The sequence below is a fragment of the Canis lupus genome, chromosome 31 (assembly GCF_003254725.2).
Source record: "Canis lupus dingo isolate Sandy chromosome 31, ASM325472v2, whole genome shotgun sequence".
In the NCBI taxonomy this organism is placed as follows: domain Eukaryota; kingdom Metazoa; phylum Chordata; class Mammalia; order Carnivora; family Canidae; genus Canis; species Canis lupus.
The window spans coordinates 14,448,806-14,472,893 of record NC_064273.1 but is presented as its reverse complement, the minus strand read 5'-3'; the positions used below and the strand labels follow the sequence as shown (position 1 = coordinate 14,472,893).

At 40.3% G+C, this 24,088-nt stretch overlaps 1 protein-coding gene and 1 long non-coding RNA gene across 2 annotated transcripts in view; one reads left to right on the top strand and one right to left on the bottom strand.

The window, feature by feature from the left end:
- The window catches only part of LOC125754103 (basic proline-rich protein-like), a 33,490-nt gene that overhangs the window by 792 nt on the left and 8,610 nt on the right, over window positions 1-24,088 (top strand). The window lies entirely within an intron of this gene.
- LOC125754147 (uncharacterized) lies at window positions 22-22,921 on the bottom strand. The gene is made up of 3 exons (XR_007407638.1): window positions 22,466-22,921; window positions 8,901-9,021; window positions 22-364 (listed from the first exon to the last, which is right to left on the bottom strand). It is a non-coding gene; the product is annotated as an uncharacterized LOC125754147 (long non-coding RNA).

The window sequence follows — 24,088 nt, the reverse complement described above, 5'->3', positions numbered from 1 at the left end:
AAGGTTATTCTCACCCTAAAATTGGCCGCCAAGAACCAGTGAGCTTCCCGGGGGGGGGGGGGGGGCGGGTAGGGGTGACTAAAGGCTGGACGAGGTGTTGGGGGACCCGGGAATGGCAGATTTCGAATTGCCTGGTCAACTCTACGGTGTCACTTCCTGGTATCCTCCATACTTCTTCTTGTGTCATCTGTGTTCTCGGTTGCTCTTTGCAGATACTGTTTATTTATAGCTGCCGATAGACTTTGGTGTTCCGGACCGTTCCATATCAGGAGTGAATTGGAAGAGGGCAGCGGGGTGGTGCAGCGGCTAAGTCCTTGGGTCCGGGAATGGGGCAGTTAACTGGGCAAGTAGTCTGGAAATTCACCTAGTTAGGAAAATCAGAAGAGATAATGCACAAAAGAATGTTTGGCACTGTGCCTGGCACATGGTAAATACTCAGTCCAGTGGTAGCTAATTAAAAAAAAAAAAGATACTGGGGGGGGGGGGCGCCTGGGTGGTTCAGTCTGGTGAGCGCCTGCCTTGGGCTCAAGGCATGATCCCAGGGTCCTGGGATCCAGCCACCCTTTGCTCCCTCCCTGCTCAGCAAGGAGCCTGCTTCCCCAGCCCCTTCCTGCGCCCGCTGTCTCTTTCTCTCTCTCTCTCAAATAAATAAAATATTTTTTAAAAAATTATATTGGACAATTCTTTTTTTAAATATTTTATTATTATTTATTCATGAGAGACACAGAGAGAGAGGTAGAGACATAGAGGGAGAAGTAGGCTCCCCGTGGGGAACCTGATTGGGGACTCGACCCCATAATCACGCCCTGAGCCAAAGGCAGTTCCAGAACTAAAATGATCTAGAACTAAAATTTTTACTCAACACATACTTCATGAAATTAGAAAAGAGTATTAAAGTTATATCTATTTAAGACTGTTATACGAGAACCACTGAGCCACCCATGTGCCCTGATATTGGACATTTCTTATTATTTATTGAAGCAGCAAAGGAAAGTAAATCAGTTATTAGTAAGACCAAAGTTGCTCAACTGAAATTTAGCCTGGTGGTCTGCTATCCTGATTGCACTTTAAAATTATCTGGAGGATTCACCAGAAATCAGATTTGCAGGCATCTATGCTCTGGACTCTTAGCCTCCAGAATTGTGCAAAAATAAATGTCTGTTGTTTAAACAAAAATAAATAAATTAAAATCTGGAGGAGCGCCTGGCTGGCTCAGTCAGTGGAGGATGGGGCTGTTGACCTAAGGGTTTGAGTTCCATCCCTACCTTGGGTGTAGAGATGACTTAAAAATAAAATAAAATATTTTTTAAAAAATTAAAATTATGTAGAGAACTTCTACAAAATACCAGTATCTGAACCCTCACTCCAGCGATTCTGATTTACCTTGTCTCCAGTAGAATTGTGACTGATCTAAGCAGAGTCCAGAATAACTGCTAGGGATTTCCTTCTTTTTTTTTTTTTTTAATTTTATGTATTTATTCATGAGAGACACACATACAGAGAGAGAGGCAGAGACAGGCAGAGGGAGAAGCAGGCTCTATACAGGGAGCCGGACCTGGGACGTGGGACTCATTCCGGGTTTCCAGGATCACAACCTGGGGCTAAACCGCTGCCGCGCCCCGCCCCGCCCCGGACAGTCCTAGGGATTTCCTATTAAGGAAACAAAAACTCTCCTAGATATAATTGAAGGTATAAAATATCTAGAACTAAAATTTTTACTCAACACATACTTCATGAAATTAGAAAAGAGTATTAAAGTTATATCTAGTTAAGACTGTTATATGATGGGATCCCTGGGTGGCTCAGCGGTTTGGCGCCTGCCTTTGGCCCAGGGCGCGATCCTGGAGACCAGGGATCGAATCCCACATCGGGCTCCCGGTGCATGGAGCCTGCTTCTCCCTCTGCCTATGTCTCTGCCTCTCTCTCTCTCTCTGATGTAACTATCATAAATAAATAAAAATTAAAAAAAAAAGACTGTTATATGAGAATTTTTCTATGATTACTTCAAAGCAGCACACATTCATTGTGTCTTCTCTAGTAGAAATTAAACTCACCCTTCATGGGTTATCTCAACCACTACTAGAGGAAATCTTTTGAAATTATTCCAAAGGATTTTTATCTTAATCCCTTTCTTTCTAGTACCTTTTTTTTTTTTTGCAGTCCCTACTTTTTGCCTCATGTGATAGGCATTTTCATAACCCAACAAATCTTTTTTTTATTTTTTATTTATTTATGATAGTCACACAGAGAGAGAGAGAGGCAGAGACACAGGCAGAGGGAGAAGCAGGCTCCATGCACCGGGAGCCCGATGTGGGATTCGATCCTGGATCTCCAGGATCGCGCCCTGGGCCAAAGGCAGGCGCTAAACCGCTGCGCCACCCAGGGATCCCCCCAACAAATCTCTTATCTTACTCTAAATATTTCTAGAAGGCCAAAAAGGCAGATCATTCATCTTTGTCACTCTTGGAAGCCAGACTATCCTAGGTCTCTATATTCTTTTTTTTTTTTTTTAGATTTTATTGATTCATGAGAGACACAAAGAGAGACAGAGACATAAGCAGAGAGTGAAGCAGGCTCCATGCAGGAGCCTGATGTGGGACTCGGTCCCAGAATTCCGGGATCATGACCTGGGCCAAAGGCAGGCACTCAACCCCTGAGCCCGGCAGGTGTCCCTGAACTGAATATACTATGTATATATACATATGCATGTGTATATATATATATATATATATGCATACAATTACTCATAAATCATTATATCATGATATCCTTTTAGAAAATACTTTTTGCATAAAATGCTAATTTTACAAAATTAATATTTCATATTTCATTAGATTACTGAACACAAATTTTTCCAAATGTATCATCTCCAAGATTTAAGTAACTTTGAAAGGAGCAATGTATCTTATTTAGGAAACTATTATCCTTTATACAATTATATTAAAGCTGGGGGAAAAAGGAAAAAATTTAAATGGAGTCATCTTTACACTTTGGTGTTTTGGTTTTTGTTTTGTTTTTTAAGATTTTATTTATTTGACAGAGCGGCAGAAGCAAGGAGAGCAGGAGAGGGGAAAGCAGGCTTTCCACTGACCAGGAAGCCAGACTCGGAGCTTGATCCTAGCCCAGGCACCCCTAGACTTTGGCTCAGAACTACATTATTTCATATAAACAACTGCTAAAATTATGCAAGTATCTGAAACTTCTTAATGACACCTTAAAAAGTTTGTGGCTATAGTTAGCTCAGAAATTATGTCTCCTGAAAGCTGTAATGAGATAATCTCATTAATTCTGGATCATGCAAATTATTGATATTTTCAAACCAAGCTAACAGTAGTGCACAGCCATTAAATGGATTGTTCTGGGCAGCACCGGTGGCTCAGCGGTTTAGCCCCGCCTTCAGCCCAGGGCGTGATCCTGGAGTCCTGGAATCGAGTCCCACGTCAGGCTCCCTGCATGGAGCCTGCTTCTCCCTCTGCCTATGTCTCTGCCTTTCTCTCTCTCCTCTCTGTTTCTCATGAGTAAATAAATAAAATCTATTTTTAAAAAATGGATTGTCCTTAGTAAAGCTGCAAGCACTCCACGTGTATAGCCGGCAGAAAGGCGATTCTTGGTCTGTCAAGAAGGTGATAATTGTGGATACACAAACAACTATGGTTAATATAACATTTGTTCTTACAAAGATTTTTCAGCAGGAATGGATTTGTTGACACACCAAGAGATGAGTAAAATCCTATGATCACATTCAGAGATTGACTTATCCCTAAGAATGAAAGGATTTTTAGCTCTTTACAACCTGGAATATGAAGGCATGTAAAGCAGGAAACTTTTTTTCATAGGTGACACTGCTGATATTTATGTTTTCAAGGAAATGATAATGCTGTTCTTAAGAAATGAAGGTTTCTGGGTTGCCAACCTGGCTCAGCCAGTGCAGCATAGGACTCTTGATCTCAGGGTTATGAGTTCAAGCCCCATGTTGGAAGTGGAGCCTACTTAAATTAAAAAAAAAAAAAAGAGAAAGAAAGGAAAGAAAGAAAGAAAGAAAGAAAGAAAGAAAGAAAGGAAGAAAGGAAGAAGGAAAGAAAGGAAAGGAAGGAAGGAAAGAAAGGAAAGAAAGAAAGAAATGAAGGCTTCTCAGGGTTCTTAAAATACCAAGAGCATGGATTTCATGGGTTAATATTTAAGTCATCTATTTATCTCTATGCAAATGAATTTATAAATCATACACTTTTAGTTTTGTGCCATGTATATAATATTTAGAAATCAACCCTTAGCCAGTGACCTAGAATTTTTCTTTAGATTCCTAATGTTACAGGAGTTTTTTCTCTGTCAGTGTCCATGGTTCTTGGTTACACTGCTTTGAAGAATGACGTAGACTAGACAGAGTGGTGGGCAGCAAAGCGAGGTTTATTGAGTGATAGCAAAGTGATAGTACAAAGCTCTTGAGGAGAGAGGGGCCAGAGAGGGTTGCCATCGGGTTTCTAAATCTAGGTTTTTGTGTTTTTTGTTTTTTTTTGTAAGATTTTATTTATTTATGAGAGAGAGAAGCAGGCTCCATGCAGGGAGCCTGACGTGGGACTCAATCCTGGGTCTCCAGAATCAGGCCCTGGGGCTGAAGGCGGCCCTAAACCACTGAGCCACCCAGGCTGCCCAATCTAGGGATTTTTATGAGCTTGTTGAAGGGCTGTTTTAATCTAATTAACCCTCCCTGCATCTGATTTCCAATCAGATTTTTGTCATCTATCACATGGTAAAGGATGGAGGACTCCTTCCAGGGTGGGTGTAAAATCCTTTTAAGGATTGTTTCCTTTTGAAGAGGGGACCCTGTGTCCCTGCCTGCCTTTCTTCCAGTTATCCTTCATCACTAATAATGTGATTCCAGAATGAATACACAAAAGTGGTAAGTTTAGGGGCAACTGGCTGGCTCAGTCAGTAAAGCCTACAACTCTTGATCTCAGGGTTATGGGTTCAATCCCCACATTGGGTGTAGAAATTACTTTAAAAAAATCTTTAAAAGAATATGTTTAGGGGTGTCGGGGTAGTTCAGTCGGTTAAGCACCTGCCTTTAGCTCAGGTCATGGTTCCAGGGTCCTGGGATCCAGTCCCACATTGGGCTCCCTGCTCCCTGGGGAATCTGCTTCTCCCTCTATTCTTCCCCCTTGCTTGTGCATGCTCTTTTGCTCTCTCAAATAATAAAAATCTTTAAAATAAAAATTTTAAAAATCAAAATTAAAAGATATGTTTATACAGACCAAAATTTTAAATTTTATTGATGCCTTTTAATTTTCTTATCCAAGAACAGTCTATTTATTCCCATTGCTTTCTTTGTTTTGGTATCTGTCACTTAATACTAGTTGCTTTCCTCCAATTTCTGCTAATTTATTGTTTTCTGCTCAAAGGTTAAAATAGGACAGAAAAAAAGAAGCATATTGAAAGTTCTGGGCTTGTTGGTGACCAGGTCAATCTGGAGAGATTATTATTTATTTGAGAGGGAGGACACTAGTGTGCTCAAGTGGGGGGAGGAGCAGACTCCCCCTGGAGCTGGAAGACCTATGTGGGGCTTGATCCTAAGACCTTGAGGTCACAACCTGGGCTGAAGTTCGACACTTAAACAGCTAAGCTACCTACGTGCCCTAAAAGGAATTTTTTTTAAGTAGTTTCCCAGTCCAGTGTAGAGCCCAATGTGGGATTTAAACTCATGACCCTGAGATAAAGAACTGAGCTAAGATCAAAAGTCAGATATTTGGGATGCCTGGGTGGCTCAACAGTTGGGCGTCTACCTTTGGCCCAGGGCGTGATCCTGGAGTCTCTCATGAATAAATAAATAAAACATTTTTTTTTAAAAAAGTCAGATACTTAACTGACTGAGCCACCCAGGCACCCCTAAAGAGTTTATTTTTAAATAATCTCTACAATGTGGGGCTCAAATTTACAACCCCAACATTAAGAATTGATTGGTCTGCCGACTGATGGAGCCAGGCTCCCCAGATCTCAGCTTTCTTGAGTGTATTTGGTAAGTAAACTTTCATCCATCTGTTTCTCAGATTCCAAAAATTTGATATTGTTATCTTCTATTCTGTTTTGTTTTTCTTTGTACTTGGAGGCTTTTTTTAAAAAAATCCATTTAGTATGGGATGCCTGGGTGGCTCAGCAATTGAGCGTTTGCCTTCGGCCCAGGGCGTAATCCTGGAGTCCCGGGATCAAGTCCTGCATCGGGCTCCATTGCTTGGTGCCTGCTCCTCTCTCTGCCTATGTCTCTGCCTTTCTCTCTCTCCCTCTCTCTCTCTCTCATGAATAAATAAATAAAAACTTTTAAGAAAGGAAGACATTTAGTGTCATTTAAATGAGGTTTTCTTCAGGAAGAATAGAGGCAAATTTGTGTGTTTGATTCTCCATCTTTTTTTTTTTTTTAAGATTGATTGATTGATTGATTGATTGATTGATTTATGAGAGGCACAGAGAGAGACAGAGAGAGGCAGAGACACAGGCAGAGGGAGAAGCAGGCTCCATGCAGGGAGCCCGACGTGGGACCCGATCCCGGGTCCCCAGGATCGCGCCCTGGGTGGAAGGCAGGTGCTAAACAGCTGAGCCACTCAGGGTTCCCCCTCCAGGGATTTCCTAACTTGAGAGAATTCCTGTCATTTCTCAATACTGGAAAAATCTCAGTACTCAAATTCTTGTTGAATATTGCTTTTATTCACATTCTCTAAGATGTGCCCTCCAAGATACCAATTAGATATATGTTACAATTTCTATTTTTTTTAATGTTACAATTTCTTATTCTAGCCTCCACATCGTATCCTTTATCATTTTCATGTATTTGATATTCTGAACAGAATCCCAAGTAATTCTTTCAGTTTTATTTTCTAATTAACACCTTTGCTCTTCAGTTGTGTTGAATCTACTACTATACAATTCTCCAAATGGGCTTTAGTTTCAGTTATATTTTTTCCATTTATAGATATTCAATCCTTTTACCTATGTTTGGTTTCTTATTCTGTACTCATACTTCCAAATATTTCTTTTTCCCCAAGTATTTCTTATTATTTCTTTAAACATAATAAATGTGCTTAATATATTTTATGTGTGCAATAATTACATGATTTGTAGTCTTTGGGTATCTTATTTTGTGGGTTGTTTGGTTTATTTTAAGATTATTTATTTGAGAGAGAGAGAGAGAGCAAGCGCACATGTGAGCCGCGCCAGGGGCAGGAGCATAATTCCAAGCGGCCTTCCCGCTGAGCACAGAGTCCCACTAGGGCTTGATCCCAGGACCCTGGGATCCTGACCAGAGCTGAAACCAATAACCAGTCCTTCTGGCTCAGCCCCCCAGGCACCCCTTATGTTCTGTGTTTGGTTGTTTATACAGGCTCTTACTAATGTTAGGCTTCTTTTTCCATGTTTTATGACTACTTTTTATTGCAAGTGTGTGTTTGTGGAACTTTTTCTGTGTGAAGTATTTGAGAGTTTTAAGTGTTTTCCTTGAGAGATGATTTGTATTAGCTTTTGCCAGGATCCAGGGACTCTACCAATCCAGGAAAGCTTTAAGAATAATTTTTGGCGTAAAGTTCCCAAATGACACAGTTAATATAAATTTGGATCAGAAACCAGCATGAGAGGAAGCTAGTAGCTGTAATTTCTCAGATGAAGCTCATCATTCTCAAATCTTCATTAGCCCTTTTATTTTTTTTTTTAATTTTTATTTACTTATGATAGTCACAGAGAGAGAGAGAGAGAGAGGCAGAGACACAGGCAGAGGGAGAAGCAGGCTCCATGCACCGGGAGCACGACGTGGGATTCGATCCCGGGTCTCCAGGATCGCGCCCTGGGCCAAAGGCAGGCGCCAAACCGCTGCGCCACCCAGGGATCCCTCATTGGTCCTTTTAAATAAAACAACATTCCTGTGTTCTGTAGATGGGCTGGCTATATGGAGAAATCAAACCACATCTTCCATTGTTGACAACCCTCCGGTTTTTTTATTTGGCTTGCTCTGGTCAGTTTGTTGAATCACTTGAAAACCATTATATTTAGTTTTTGCAAGATTCTCTAGGTTAGGTGGAATAAATAAATCCTTGTCAAGGATTTCCTCAACAGGTTTTCCTCAAAATATACAAGTTTTAAGGGCCACATTCTGACTATCGAGGGCCCTATGGAAGAAGAGCATTCAAGGCTGCAGGAAAAGTAGGCAAATGCTCTGAGGTGAGAATGGGCTTGGTATATTTAAGGAAGCACAAGGAGGTTGATGTGGCTGGAGTTAAATGAGAATAGAAGTGATCAGAGGAGTGAGCAGCAGCAAGATACAGGGCCTGGGGTACTTTTGTCTTTGTGGGCCGCTCCCACCACAATCATAGTTGAAATCGTGCTTTCTACACCTGAAACCAACTTTACTATATATGTTAACGAATTAGAATTTATTTATTTATTTTTTTAAGCGAATTAGAATTTAAATAAAACCTTGAAACCCCCAAAAAATTCAAAAATAAAAATAAAATTGTCTTTTACAAGTGTTGGTATGAGGCGAATTAAATCCAGGCTGGATCATAGGATTATTTCTTCTGCTTTTAAAAGAAATGAAGATGGGGCGCCTGGGTGACTCAATCGGTTGAGCGTCTGCCTTCGGCTCAGGTCATGACCTCAGGGTCCTGGACCTGGGTCCTCAGGGACCTCGTTGGGCTCCCTGTTCAGCAGGTAGTCTGTTTCTCACTTTTCCGCTCACACACTCTCTCTGTCTCTCAAAATCTTAAAGAGAAATAAAAGAAATGAAGACATTTTCAAAGGCCCTGGAGAAACTGGCTCTGAGCGTTGCTTGTCTCTCCCTCCCTCTCGATTCCCCTATTATAAGTTGTTCTGTACCAATAATATTAAGGGTTTAATATGAAAGGTAAGGGAAAGAGTGAACTTACACATTTCCTTCTCATCTCTGTTTCACCTCTTTTGCTTGTTTGGGGGACAGTAAATGGGGCGGGCAGAATTAACCAGGATCTTATGTCGTCTTTCTGGGATTTTACACCAACTGCTGGTTACCTTTGGAAAGAAAATTAAAGTCTGTGAACTCTATCATAAGCCTCAGGAAGAATTATAATGGCTGGTGTTCATGACGTGTATGGAGGGCATTTTGAGAACAGATGACTTAATGTTTGCACAGTGCTCTGGGCATTTTAGATCAAAGATGCTGAGCTTACCCAGCATTAAGCCCATTTAATTTATGCCCAGATTATATATTTAACTCTGACAGAAGTGGATGGAGACTCATATCCTTTGTATTTTGCTGGTTTCTTTTTGGCTGGAGACAGCTTTCTGTCTGATAGGTAATAGCAATGCTTTACATTTATAGACCATATAACATCTTTCATCCAAGGAGTTCAAAGAACTCAGCAATTATGACTCATTGTTCCTTAAAATATCTCTACAAAACCTGAGGTGACATGCATTGAGGTAAACTGATTATTGAGGTAAAGAAACTAGAGTGATGGAGGCATTAAAGTGTTAACAAGATATTTCCGGAGTCAGACATAGGATTCAGGTTAAGACTCCCTTTCTTTGATTAGACCTTAACATTCCATCCCTATAAAGGTAAGCTCTACAAGGACTGCAGTTGTGCTTGTGATAAATACCTCTCAACTATGAAGATTTTAGCTCTTCTCCAGCTCATCTCCTTATCCCTACCCTCCTCAGTTCCCTTCGCATAGTTGTAGCCACTCTGCAGATACTGTGACTGTGCCCAGAACATCTGACCTGCCAAGTGGTTCCCAGTCATCACTCCCATTTCAGAGTACATGTCTCCTAAAAAGATTCCCTGATTAAATCGAATTCTAGAATAATAGTTTCCTAAAGTACCAGGTACCTCCCCTTTAGCACACTTGCCATAGTTACAATTTTATATTTAAATGTGTAAATTATTTGATCGTTTAATTAATGCCTATCACTACTTAACCAACTGTAGGCTCTAGGAGGACAGGAGCCTCTTGTTTTTTTCCTATTTTAACCCCAACATCTAGTTTAGTGCTTGGTCCTAAATAAGGACTCAAAACATATTTGGTGACTGAATTAATTTAGATTTTAGGAAAAGTGTTCTTTTAGAATTTGAACTCAAATCCTGAAACTTGTGGCTCAGTGGTTGAGCATCTGCCTTTGGCTCAGATCGTGATCCTGGAGTCTGGGAAATCGAGTCCCACATCGGGCTCCCTGCAGGGACCCTGCTTCTCCCTTTGCCTATGTTTCTGCCTCTGTCTCTCTTTGTCTCTAATGAATAAATAAATACAATCTAAAAAAAAAAAACAATTGGGAAAATGGTGAAAAGGCAGGGGCTCATAAAAAATGTGATTAAGGGGATCCCTGGGTGGCGCAGCAGTTTGGCGCCTGCCTTTGGCCCAGGGCGCGATCCTGGAGACCCGGGATCGAATCCCATGTCGGGCTCCCGGTGCACGGAGCCTGCTTCTCCCTCTGCCTGTGTCTCTGCCTCATTCTCTCTCTCTCTGTGTGACTATCACAAATAAATAAAAATTAAAAAAAAATTAAAAAAGATGAAGAGCGAAAAAAAATGTGATTAAGGGGAGCTACCATATTTTGTCACAAAATTTGTCTGGTCTTTGGAAGTCTGAGATTAGACGGAAAACCAGTGAAATTTTTCTATAACAAGAGTCCCAAGGGACGCCTGGGTGGCTCAGCGGTTGAGCATCTGCCTTCAGCTCAGGGCCTGATCCCAGGGTCACAGGATTGAGTCCCACATCGGGCTCCCTGGCATGGAGCCTGCTTCTCCCTCTGCCTGTGTCTCTGCCTCTCTCTCTCTCTCTCTCATGAATAAACAAAGTATTTAAAAAAAAGAAAAAAAAAAAAGAATCCCAAGAACCCAAGAAAATGGACTTCTCTATTTCTCTTTGGTGTCCAATCATCTTCCCATGTTAATCTGAGTGGTCTGGAGGGGCTCACTATAGATTTTTCTAGGACACTCCTGAGGAAGAAGACTTAACAAAAGACAAGCTACATTCAAACTGTTCCCTGGCCTACTGAAAGGCTCTCATAATGAGACTTACAGGCAGTGCTACCCGCAAAAGCCTTCGATGCACTAACCAGTTGCTTTAGTGTAACACAGTATAGGCAATAATCTCTCTTCTGAAGTTAGGTTTTTTGATTTAGCAGGAAGAGCAATCCAAGGGGTGTGTGTATGTGTGTTGTCATTTTTGTCTTGTTTTAAAGAGGGCCTTTCCTAATTCTATCTTTGTTTGGGAAAGAAACTCTAGAGGCTGTGCAAGGAAGGATAGATCTGAAGAGAGCAGGAAGAAACAAGGGAGGAGATCTTTGAAGAAATCATTGTCATAGTTAAAAGCCAATGGGTCTGAACTCCAGTTGTGGTGAGAGACTAGGAGCATTTCGGAGAAAGGACAAGCAGAATTTGAGCCCAGTTGCACATGGACTGTGAGGAACAGGAAACAAAGCCAGCTCAGGTTTCAGGTTGGGGCAATCAGTGGATAAGGGTGCTATTAACTAAATAGGGAATAGAAGACAAGCAGGTTTAGTGGAGTATAAATGCTAGGTTTTTGGCGCCTGGGGGACTTCCAAGTGAAGATGCCAGGAAGAGAGACGACCTGGCTGGAGATCCAGATTTTGGAACCTAGATTACACTCCTTTGAGGAATTCATTTGTTTTTTGTGTTGGTTGTAAATCTCCCAGAAGCCATGCCATAAATGTGAATTTCCCATGGAAGCTGACAAACACCTATTTACCCTATGGTCTTCCTGACACAGCAGGATGAAACATCCTTTGTAAGAATGTTTCTTTGGGGACTTGCATTCACAGGGCCAACTCTGCACTCCAGTAAAGCAGCTTCTCTCCCTCAGACATAGATTTGGGAGCCAAGACTTCTTTGCCAAACCTTATTCTTTTCCCAGGAACAATGGAGCATAGAATGTTAAAGGACAAGTTGTGTATGTTTAGAGTACGGCACTAACGTTGTTTATAGTTTTAGGGAGAAGGGACTGTATTTGCATTTAAAGAAGTGAAGGAGAGAGTTGGCACATTATCTAGTGATCTAGCACCAATAGATGCTGGTGGGAATACAGTGGAAAATTGGAGTAAAAGACCCTGGTTAGAGTTGAATGAGTGAATGTGGGAGTAGCAGGAGTGCTGAATCAGCAAGAAAGCAAGCTTGGGACCACAGATCCCAGGCAACTTTGGCAGCCTTATCAATAAGTTTGGGAAGGTATCAGCTGTGATATTGTGATTCTTTTTTTGATATTGTGATTTATAAGAAATATATATATACATATATGTGTGGTCATGTAGAAAAAACATATATATATTTTTGATCATTTAAGAAAAAAAATCTTTTGTTCACCTGAATGACCAAATATATATGAGAAATACTTCTCATATATATTTGATCTTCATTTACAGCTCTTGACCCATTGCTGCCAAAACTCTTGGAATTTCTACAGTAATAAGAGCAATGGGAACTTCTTTTGTTATAATATTTGGCCTCTTAATCTTCAGTTCCTGAAAATGCTTCAGAACCATGCAGATGAAATGGGTGTTTTGTTATTCATAGCCAGACCCTTTTGACCACCACTAAGTTGGTGATTTTTGGAAATTCCCTAACTTTGGGGGCTGGTCATGAAGAGAACCAACCTGAAATAACCTGAAATTGAAGGATGGAACTTTGGGTCTCACTGGGGAAGGGAGAAGAGTTGGATGTTGAGTCAGTCATCAGTGGTCAGTGGTTCAATCAGTCATGCCTATGTAAGGAAGCCTTAATAAAAATCCAAAAGGGTGGTGGTGGGGGGGTGGTCTTCAAAGAGCTGAGCTTCTCTGTTGGAGAACCAAAACTCTCCCATGTGCCACCATGCGGGGCCCCAAATACCACAGTGACAAAAACCCCTTTGTTTGGGCCCTCACCCTGTGCATCTCTTCATCTGGCTATTGGCTATTGATTTGTATCCTTTAATATCTTTTGTATACTCTACTCAAGTGGATACATGGGTTTCCTGAGTTCTGTGAGCCTCTCTAGCATATCAAACCATCAAACCCAAAGAGGGAGTTGTGGAAATCTCTGATTTATCACTGTCCAATCAGAAGCACAGATGTCAACCTGGTCTTGACACCTGGCATCTGATGTCCACTAAACCCAAGGAGGGGTTTTTTGGAACCCCCAATCTATAGCTAGTTGGTCAGAAGCACACATAATAAGGTAGGGAAGGGGCCATGTGTAGAACTGAGCCCTCAACCTACAGAATCTGATGCAATCTCTGGGTAGATAGTGTCAGAATCAGGTTGAATTGTAGGATACCTGGCTGGTGTTGGAGAATTACTTGGTGGTGTAGAACTGCCCCCTCCCCTGCCTGACACACATTTTAATTGGGGAACAGAAGGGGTACCTCAGTGGAACATGTGACTCTTCATCTCAGGATCATGAATTCGAGGCTCATGTTGGGGGTAGAGATTACATTAAAAAATTTAAACTAAAAAATATTTTAAATAAATAAACTAAAAAATAAAGAAGTAATCTTTTTTAAAAAATTGGAGAGCAGAACCGTCATCAGTCATGCAGTCTGCTAATCAGTAGTGAAGAAGAGAATGAGAATGAAATAGAGAGGGTGCCCAGGGGCAATGGCAGTGGGCAGGGAAATGCTATTCTTTAGACCACCAGGTGACTCCCTGGTTAGGACAGCCTTTCACAGGTACATTGGATATTTCTAATTTCAGATTGCTAATAGTGAGAACATACCCTAATTTGAAACACCAGCTCTAAAGGACTAGGAAACTTGTAAATTTCTAATAAAGGAAGAATTTTACTATTGTGTGGATGGACTTGCTATCAAGGTGATCCTATTTGTCCCTGCTTTTATGTTTAAAAGTCCATTATGCATTCCTGATTCAAAAGCACTTGAAAGATTGAAGAAGCCCACTTATCATTAAAAAGCATTCTTGTCACCACTGAGCATTATCATTTAACTTTTATGAAAACTTTATTGCATATAAAAATAAACTTTGGGGGCAGCCTGGGTGGCTTAGCGATTTAAGCGCCTGCCTTCCACCCAGGGTATGATCCTGGAGTCCCAGGATCGAGTCCCATGTCAGACTCCCTGCATGGAGCCTGCTCCTCCCTCTGCCTGTGTCTCTGCCTCCCTCTCTCTCTCTCTCTCTCTCTCTCTCTCTCTCTGTGTGTGTGTCTATCATGAATAAATAAATAAAATCTTAAAAAATAAAAAATAAAATAAACTTTGGCTAATGGATCTGTTTAATTTCCCTTCTGTTGCTATTGCTAAGCAAGAAAGGAATATAGGAAGTATCATTGAAAGGAGATTACTTTCTGTTGTGTTGTTGAATAAGACAAAGCTTCATACTTTTTTTTTTTAAGGTTTTATTTTTCATGAGAGACAGAGAGAGGCAGAGACACAGGCAGAGGGAGAAACAGGCTCCTTGCAGGGAGCCTGATGTGAGACTCGATCCCTGGACCTGGGATCATGACCTGAGCTAAATAAAGGCAGAGGCTCAACCACTGAACAACCCAGGCATCCCCAAAGCTTCATAATTGACAAGAGATGCTATGTGGGAGTGGGCATGAGGATGGAATTTGGCCCTTTGTAGATACTTAAGAAAACTGAGGAAAGAATATTAAGCATATTTAATATGTATTTATTCAAAAGCTATTAGGGGGAACCCTGGGTGGCACAGCGGTTTAGCGCCTGCCTTTGGCCCGGGGCACGATCCTGGAGACCCGGGATCGAATCCCACGTCGGGCTCCCGGTGCATGGAGCCTGCTTCTCCCTCTGCCTGTGTCTCTGCCTCTCTCTCTCTCTCTGTGTGACTATCATAAATAAATAAAAATTAAAAAAAAAAAAGCTATTAGGTAACTCCAATTCATGGCATTTTAGTTTTTTGTAATCTCTGATAGAGATTAAGTACATTTTTTCTTGACCAAGTAGAATTGCATTCGATGTGTATGTTGGATTCCATTAACATGATAGGAATTTTGCAGAGTGCTCTGCTACAGATGTGTTAGGCCTTTTTTTTTTTTTTTTTGAGTTTTTTATTACAATAATATGTTTCCTACTTGCTTGATTAAGGAAAAAAATGGACTTCTGGTGAATAGTGCCAGGATATCCCATATGGCTCTCAACAAATGGCTGCTGTTTTCCTGACATTCTTTTAGATGCTCTTTCATGCACTAAAATTGCTTAATGGACAGGAGAAGAATCAAATGGACAAACATTGGCAACTCAAATAGAAACTCAGATGATAATTCAAAATGGATAATTAGGTTTGGTCTGCAGAACTGCAAAAAGCCATCTGCCAAAAGACATGCCTGCAGAATTCCAGGGGCCAACTTCTTAGAATGGTACTAAGATTCCAGCCATTCTCTCAAGGTTGAGAGCCCAGTAAAGGCAGCAAGAAGGAAGGGTCTCAATTCAAGTAGAAAACCAAATAAACCAAAGTAGATTATAATCTTCAACAGAATGAGGAAATAAACATTTAGCCTCCCACTATCCTAGGTCAGCTCCTTTTCACACCCTTTTATTTTTCCCCTTGGACTCCAAAGGGCTGCTGAGAATTTTCTTTTCTCCCTGTGTTTATGGTGCTGTGTTTTAGAAGCCTATGCCTAATCCAAGCTCATTAAGATTTACTCTTACATTTTCTTCTAAGAGTTTTTTTTTTTTTTTTTAAGATTTTATTTACTTATTCATGAGAGACACAGAGAGAGAGAGAGAGAGAGGCAGAGACACAGACAGAGGGAGAAGCAGGCTCCATGCAGGGAGCCTTGACATGGGGACTCCAGGATCACGCCCTGGAATGAAGGCAGCGCTAAACCGCTGAGCCACCGGGGTTGCCCTCTTTGTTAAATTTATTATATTTGATGTTGTTACAACTAAAATTGATTTCTTAATTTCATTTTCTGATTATTTGAAGAACCAGTGGCTCAGCAATGTTAAATTGACCAAAGATCAAAGTTCCTGGTATATAGAAATACAACTGATTTTTGTATGTTGATTTTATCTCCTGCAACCTTGCTGAACTCATTTATTGTTCTAGTAGTTGTTCTTTTTTTTTTTTTTTCTTCAGTAGATTCCTTAGGATTTTATATCTACAGAATCATGTCATCTGGAAATAGAGATTATTTCATTTCTTCCTTTCTAATCTGGGTGTTTTTTTTAATCCTTTTTCTTCTCTAATTGTAGTGGATAGAACCTCTACTACAGGTGTGAGTGGAAATTAGTCTCTTCTTTCTCATCCTATGGGGAAAGCATTGAGTCTCTTACCATTAAGTATAATGTTAACTATGAGTTTTTCATAGATGTTCTTTATCAGATGAGGATGTTTCCTTCTATCCCTAGTTTTATGGTGTTTTTATCATGAAAGGGTATTAGATTTTGTCAAGCACTTTTTCTGCTTCTGTTGAGATGATCATATGTGGTGTGGTGCTGGCACAGAAGCCTAAGGTATTAGCAAGAATAATGTACTTTCTCCATCAGCTACCTCTAGCATGATATGGAATGTAGTGTGGTTAAATACAAAATAGGGTTAGAAGACCCCAATAATTAGACAGTAACTACTGAAAGACAAAATGGGTTCCCTCATGTCAAAGGAGAAAAAACTAAGATTTTGAACAGGTTGAATGACCATGTGGGACAAAACCAGTCAGCACAATGTAAGGTGGCCAGCTTGCACAAAATTCAGCAAAATTTGCAAAAAGACCCCTGCAACACATCCTGTCATGCTCTCAAACAGCTGCCACATCCTGAAAGTGCTACCAGAAATAGTGAACTTTATCGTCCTTGCCACTCCACTCATGATATTTGCAGTTTGGGACTTAAGTCTGACCAGTCCCCAAAAAGGGCACAGAACTTGCGGTTTTTGCCCATTTAACCCTGAGCCTAATCCTTCCCCTTTAGAGTGTACTTTCAATTTGCAGCCAAAGGCTGTATCTCCCTGGTTTGCAAGAGTGCATGGGATTTAAGGTTTTCCTTGTCTCTGAAAAAGTCCTTGCATTCCAGGATGTTTTTTGTTGGCAAGGGTCTAATGTAATCATTATAGGGGAGATCAGTGAAACACCGCTGGTTTCCAAAGATGAATATAGAACTTGACCCATTTAGCAAGCGTTCTGATTTTAGTATTGGTTGATTAGAGTATAGATAAACCAAATGATAGCCAGAATGGATAGTCTATATGGGAACCAATGTGGTTTGACTTGGGCTGACCCTGAGGTACAGATGCGAGTGCAAGTTTTTATTTAGAATGTGATTCCAGGAAGCACAAGTAAGGAAATGGGGAAGTGAGACAACCATGGGAAAAAAACAACAGAAGGTATATTGATGAGCAGATTGACTCTGGATAATGGATCAATCCCAATAGGAGAACCTGGTAGATTATGTAGAGTAAGTGTTGTAGTTGTTTCATCTGAGGAGTGAGGAGTTGGGGTGTTTATTTACCGACTCCCATCTATTGATGGCTGGAAGCTGTTCCTGGGATATTAACTCCCCAGCATTCCCCATCTCTCCTTTCGGAGTCCAGCACACTCCTTTAGTTGGAGAAGACCCTCAGGCAGTCAGGCAGTCTTTCCTGACTATGGATTCTTCCCCATAGGAAGTATGGGAACAGTAAATGCTGAGTAAATCTAGGCCTGGCACCAAAACATCTGCTACATGGTTCTGAAGGTTTTTTGGTTATCAAGCACTTGGACAATTTTTTTTTAAAGATTTTATTTATTTATTCATGAGATAGAGACAGATAGGCAGAGACACAGGCAGAGGGAGAAGCAGGCTCCATGAATGGAGCCCAACATGGGACTTGATCCTGGATCTCCAGGATCAGGCCCTGGGCTGAAGGTGGCACTAAACCGCTGAGCCACCCGGGCTGCCCAACACTTGGACAATTTGATTAAAGTTTTGGATCATTGCACTAGAAAAAAACAGTAAGTGCTTATATGTACATGATTTTGTATTCAACTTATTGGGATTTAAAGTTATACCTGAAGTGCCAAAGAGTCACCATCTTTTGGAATCTATGCTGATCTATGGAAAATTGTTACCTTGTCCCGTTTTGCTGGAAAGTGAATACAGGGTGATTGGGGCCAGTTAGGGAATTACCAATCTTAGACAGCCTTGTGAAAGAAAGTATTATGAAATGGATCCCATTGTTATATTGAAATATTATGTTCTTGATGGAGGAATGGATGACATTATTAGAAGGACTTAGGGATGTGAAGGAGGGAAGTTCAGGTGTGCTTATAGCAGGTGGTATAACTAAGATAGCATCAAAACAGTATTGTGAAGAATGGTATTGGTGGAGATTGAATGTTTGTGACTCCCCCCAAAATTCATATGTTGAAACCCTAACTCCTGATGTGATGGTATTTGGTGGTGGGGCCTCTGGGAAATAATTAGGTCATGAGAGTTGAGCCATCGTGAATGAAATTAGTGCCTTTATTAAAGACACCCTAGAGTTCCTTAGCCTCTTCCACCATGTGAATACATAGCGGGAAGAAGACGATCCATGAAGCAGGTCTTCACCAGACAGTGAATTTGCCAGTGCCTGGATCTTGGACTTTCCAGTGTCCAGAACTGTGAGAAATGTTTGTTGTTAAGGCCACCTAATCTATGGAATTTTTGTAATAGCAATTTGAACAGACTAAAATAAGTATCATCCCTAACTGGGCAAATTATGAAACCTGATTTGATTCTAGTTAGGCCATCTAAAATTCAAAACAGGGATGCCTGGGTGGCTCAATCAGTTAAGCATCAGCTTTTGGTTCAGGCCACAAACCTAGGGTCCTGAGATCAAGCTCCATATCAGGGGCTCTGCTCAGCAGGGAGTCTGCTTCTCTCTGTCCCTCTGCTCCTCCCCCTGCTTGTGCTCTCTCTCTCTCTCTCTCTCAAATAAATAAAATCTTTAAAAATAATAATAAATTTTAAAAACCCATAAAATTCAAAAGCCTATTTTATTTTACATTTTCTTAATTTGTTGAATAGGTAATGCAATTGTATGGCTTTAATTTTATTTATTTTTTTATTTTTTTATTTTTTTATATTTTGCTCTAATTTTAGTAAAGCATATAAGAATATTTTTTTTCCTTATGGCCTGCCAGTCATCTAGAATTTCTCCAGAAGCAATAACTGTTATCAGTTTCTGGCACAGTAGTGTTGATGGCTGTGGGAAAGATTCCCAGTACCTAGGAAAACTAATCAGTATTGAAACAATAGCCATAAATGCTATGATGTCATCATGACCTTGGAACAAAGGCAATATTATAAAACCAGTAAGTATGGTTCCCCCATGCCCACTCTCCTTTGAGAAGGAGACTGGTGAGGATGTAGCCTGAAAAGTCTTGGGTTCTGGCACATGTTGTGGAGCAAGACAGGGAGCAGTCTGGTTTGTTGCCAAGATAGAGCCTTTGTCTTAAACAGAAGGTGCTCAATGTAGGTATCATAAAACAACTCCTAAAAGCCTAATAATTCTTTTCCTTTGTTTTCCAAGAGGAGCTATTGACAAAAAAAAAGAGTAAATGGTAGCAACACATTTGATCTACATGTTTCCCATGTGGTGCCTGAATAAGTGGGAATGAGAACTACGGTTTATGTGCAGAAAGTCCAATTTAGGGGTGGCAAGAATATAGGTATTTCAGAAAATTAAGCTAGAAAATACTGGAATCATTCCTATTTCTTAACTGACTTAAATAAATAATGGCCCCCCAAAAGGGAGGAATAGAGAAGATGAGGAACTATTGTCCATGATTCAGCTTCTTGATAATTTGCCAGTGCTTGTGGTTCCTGGTGATTTTAACCACAGCCCAGCTTCCCCTAAGTAACACTGCCACGTCTCTAAAGCCACCTTGGTGGCCAAGAAGTTTGGTCTTTTGTTCTTTGTGTGTGCGTGTCTGTCTGTCTGTCTCTCTGTTTTAACAAGTCTGGTAGTTCTGCATAGTCTGAGTTATTTAGAGAGAAGCAGATGTCAAGACAAGATAAGAAGTGCATGAAATTTCTTGGGGAAAATGTCTTTGAGGGAAAATGAACCGAGAGGGAATAGAGGAGCCTAAGAGAGCTTCAGGCCACCACACCCTTCTGACACCTGTAAAGGAGAGAGGGAAGAAAGGAATGGTAGGTGGGAAGAGTCTTAGAATGCTAAAAGGTTCAGCAAGGCCAATGGGGAGTCCTCAAGGCAAAGTCACCAGTGAAGAATGAGTCTGCCTTTGTTTCCCTGCCACACTTGGTCATCTGTTGTGAGCAGCTAGTAGGCAGCTTGACCTGGGAGCCTACCTTGTGGTGGATTCAGAGCACAACACCTGGGGTTGTTCCCCAGGACTCATGTAGACGAGACTGTTTTATAATTTTGAAGATATGCGCAAAAATTTGTGTGAGAGATTAGAATATTTCAAGGTTGTTGGGAAGGGGACATGACATTTCAGGGAATAACTACAGCTTAAACAACCACCATTTATATATGCATCAAGTACTTGCTAAGCCTTATACATGCATTAAATCACGAAATGCTGTGATAACATTGTGAAGTACTATAGTAGATAGAACTCTTTCATTTGGAAATGACAGACCTAAAATTAACCTGGATGAAAAATAAGAAGTTATAGAATTTAACTGCTCTCATAACCAAGATGTCTAAGAGCTGGGATTAAAGGTGGGGCAAGTGAGGTAGGTCATGCAAGTGTAGAATGAGATCTTTTTATTTTTTAAAAGTCAATATTTTTTTTTTTGATCATGGATTTTTTTTTACACTAATGTTGATTTTTTTTAAAAGGCTGTTTAAAATTCTGTTTTTTTTTTTTGTTTTTTTGTTTTTTTTTTCCTGATGGCAGGGTTTTGGGTTTTGTTTTTGTTTTTGTTTTTTTTTCCTTTTGCATCCCTTTGAATTTCCATCCTGAGATGAGTACCTCACTTGCCTCCTCTTACTTCTGACACATAACTGAATTGAGAGGTTCAAATGACCACAACATGAGCCAGCTCCTTTGACTCTGCTTCTTTAATTCTGGTAGGTGCTTTTTTTTTTTTAAGATTTTCTTTATTTATTCGCAGAGACACAGGCAGAGGGAGAAGCAGGCTCCATGCAGGGAGCCTGATGTGGGACTCGATCCCGATCCCGTGTCTCTAGGATCACACCCCAGGCTGCAGGCGGTGCTAAACCGCTGAGCCACCGGGGCTGCCCTGGTAGGTGCTTTTGTGTGTGGCTTTTAGTACTCACAGTTTCAAAGGGAAAAATACCTTTTCTCTTCTACAAGTTCTTGAGTCTTTGAAAGGACTCTACTTAGATCTGTCTGAAACCTTGGGCATTCTGGAAGAATTTTAAATTATAGGATACACTCTAATCCAGGAAGACATTTAATTTCTGCATTAACTTATATTACCTTCGAGACACCTGGGTGGCTCAGCGGTTGAGCGTCTGCCTTGGGCTCAGGGTATGATCCTGGGATCCTGGGATCAAGTTCCGCATCGGGCTCCTTGCACGGAGCCTGCTTCTCCCTCTGCCTGTATCTCTACCTCTCTCTCTCTCTCTCTCTCTCTCTGTGTCTTTCATGAATAAATAAATTACAAAATTCTCATTGGAAGGCAAAAACAGTGGTAACTTCTCATTGATTAGGTAAGAAAACTAGAATGTCTTTCATTGAGGTAGCTTTTTATGAAATATTAATGTATCTTCATGAAATAATTGTGTTAAGGATAGTTCATTAATTGAAGACAGCAAGATGTAAAACTGTATCTAGTATATACCACCATTTGTGTGAAATATGTGCATGTATGCGTATGATTTCTGGAAAGACATAAAAAATAGATAATAGTTATTACTTCTGAGGAGGATATTTGGGTAGCTAAGAGGACACAGGAGGAAAACTAAGTTTTTACTGTATATTCTTTAATGTCTTTTGAATGTTGTACTGTATGCATGTATTACCAATTCAAAAAATTATTAGATTTAAAATACTCTCTTTTTTTCCACTGAATATGTGACAGATACTATTATAGTTATCAGGGTCAATACTGGTGTGGAAGGCAGTTTTCATTTTTTCACTCCTGACTTCCCTTACTCAAATGAGTGGATGTACAAACCAGGCATGCTCTAATTTTGGGGGGTGGAGGGGGCATGGAGCCCAATATGGAGCTCAATCTCATGACCCTGAGATCATGACCTGACCTGAAATCAAGAGTCCGGCTTAACTAACTGAGCCACCCTGATGCCCCCAGGCATGCTAGAATTTTGACAAATGTCCTGAGATTAAAGAGACAGTAAACAAATATTAGTTGATAATGGCAGTCTGTTCCTAATAGTAAATACAAAGTACAATTTATTATTGACCCTGGCTCTTAGCAATGAACATGCATTGTGTTGTCAATAATGTTAATAGCTATTATGAGTCTTTAATGAACTTTGGTATTCAGAATTCCAAGAGCACTTGGATGTTGAGTCAAAAGGGATATATACAGATTTCATGAATCCCCATGTTCTAAAGACCAAAGAATTAAGAAAGTACCTCAGGTTACTGTGGTGTGGGGTGGCCCTCACAATTATGAGGGAGCATAGGTGTCTCCATGAATTTACTAATACAGTTGGTAGTAGGTAGTCATGATAGTGATAGCAGGAGCTAAAGATTCTAGAATATTGATGCTAGGCTACATGATGGCAACATATGCTTCTCCAATGAGGAGACCATGAGAATCATTAGAAAGAATAGTGATTTAGTAATTATGAGTAGAATTACCTCCTTTGTTTCTATACTAAACCCTATTAGGTCCAGTTTCTGGGATTAAAAGCTTTAATACTCAGGCGCCTGTGTGGCTCAAGGAACTGATTCCTGATTTTGGCTCAGGTCATGATCTCAGGGTCGTGAGATTGAGTCCTGTGTCAGGCTCATGCTGCTTAAGATTCTCTCTCCTTCTGCACCTACCCCCACTTCTGCCCTCACGTGGGTACTCTCTCTTAAAAAAAAGAAAAATCTTCAATACCAAAATGTACTCATTAAATGTGTCAATTCCTGAAGAGCTCAAGGGCAAATGATAATTGACTTCTATGAACATGAAAATGCTCATTCAATTTTGAGTCTGTGCCTAACTAGGTCAATGTCTACAGGGCTTCCAAGATCAATATCAGGAGCTGATGGAGGGATATACAGATGAACAGGAATCATGGGGCCAAATAGATCTCCCATTACAGAAGGTAGAAGGTGCTTAGCTGCTGATGGGGCTAGATTTGCTGCTTCTGGTAATTTCTTCCTTGGTCTAAGCCTGGAAGAAACAGCTTTTCGACCTTCATTGTCATCTTTTTTTTTTTTTTTTTTAATAATTTGAACTTCATTTGTATGAACACAATTGCCATTAACAGGTTGGTTATTCATGTTTGTCAGGACTTGTTAGATGAAGTGCCTGGTTGGTATATGTAGATTCAGTGTCTCCTTCTCTTATGGTTTTAAATCACTGTTGATAATTATTAAACATTTATGTAACTTCATCATACAAATTTAGACACAGAGAGAAGCCAAGAGATCAATCCATCTTACTCATTTTGCAACTGTGGAAGCTAAGGGTCAGCAGGGACAAAAGATATTAATCTATCCATATTCAAAGGAAAATTAGTTTGCTAAAACTAGTTGACAGTTTGGAAAAACACATTTAGTTCACTTTATAACAACATATTCAAATGGATTAAAGAATTTTAAAAATGAACAAAACAACCAAAAGAATGTATGTGTGTGTGTGTGTGTGTGCACGCATACATATACATATTTAGAGACTAGTAAAGATCTTTACTTTTTATTTATTTTTGGTAAATTTTATTGAAATATACATATAGAAAAAGTACGCAAGTCATAAGTATGCTGGATGAATTTTCACCGAGTGAACACTCCTTTGTAACTACGTAAAACCAAAGAAAGAGGGATGCGTGGGTGGCTTAGCAGTTGAGCATCTGTCTTTGGCTCAGGGCATGATCCCCGTCCCAGAAAGAGTCCCACATCAGGCTCCCAGCATGGAGCCTGCTTCTCCCTCTGCCTGTGTCTCTGCCTCTCTCTCTCTCTCTCTCTATGTCTATCATAAATAAATAAAAATAAATCTTTAAAAAAAAGGCATGTAACATCAGGATTAATCAAAAATACCACTAA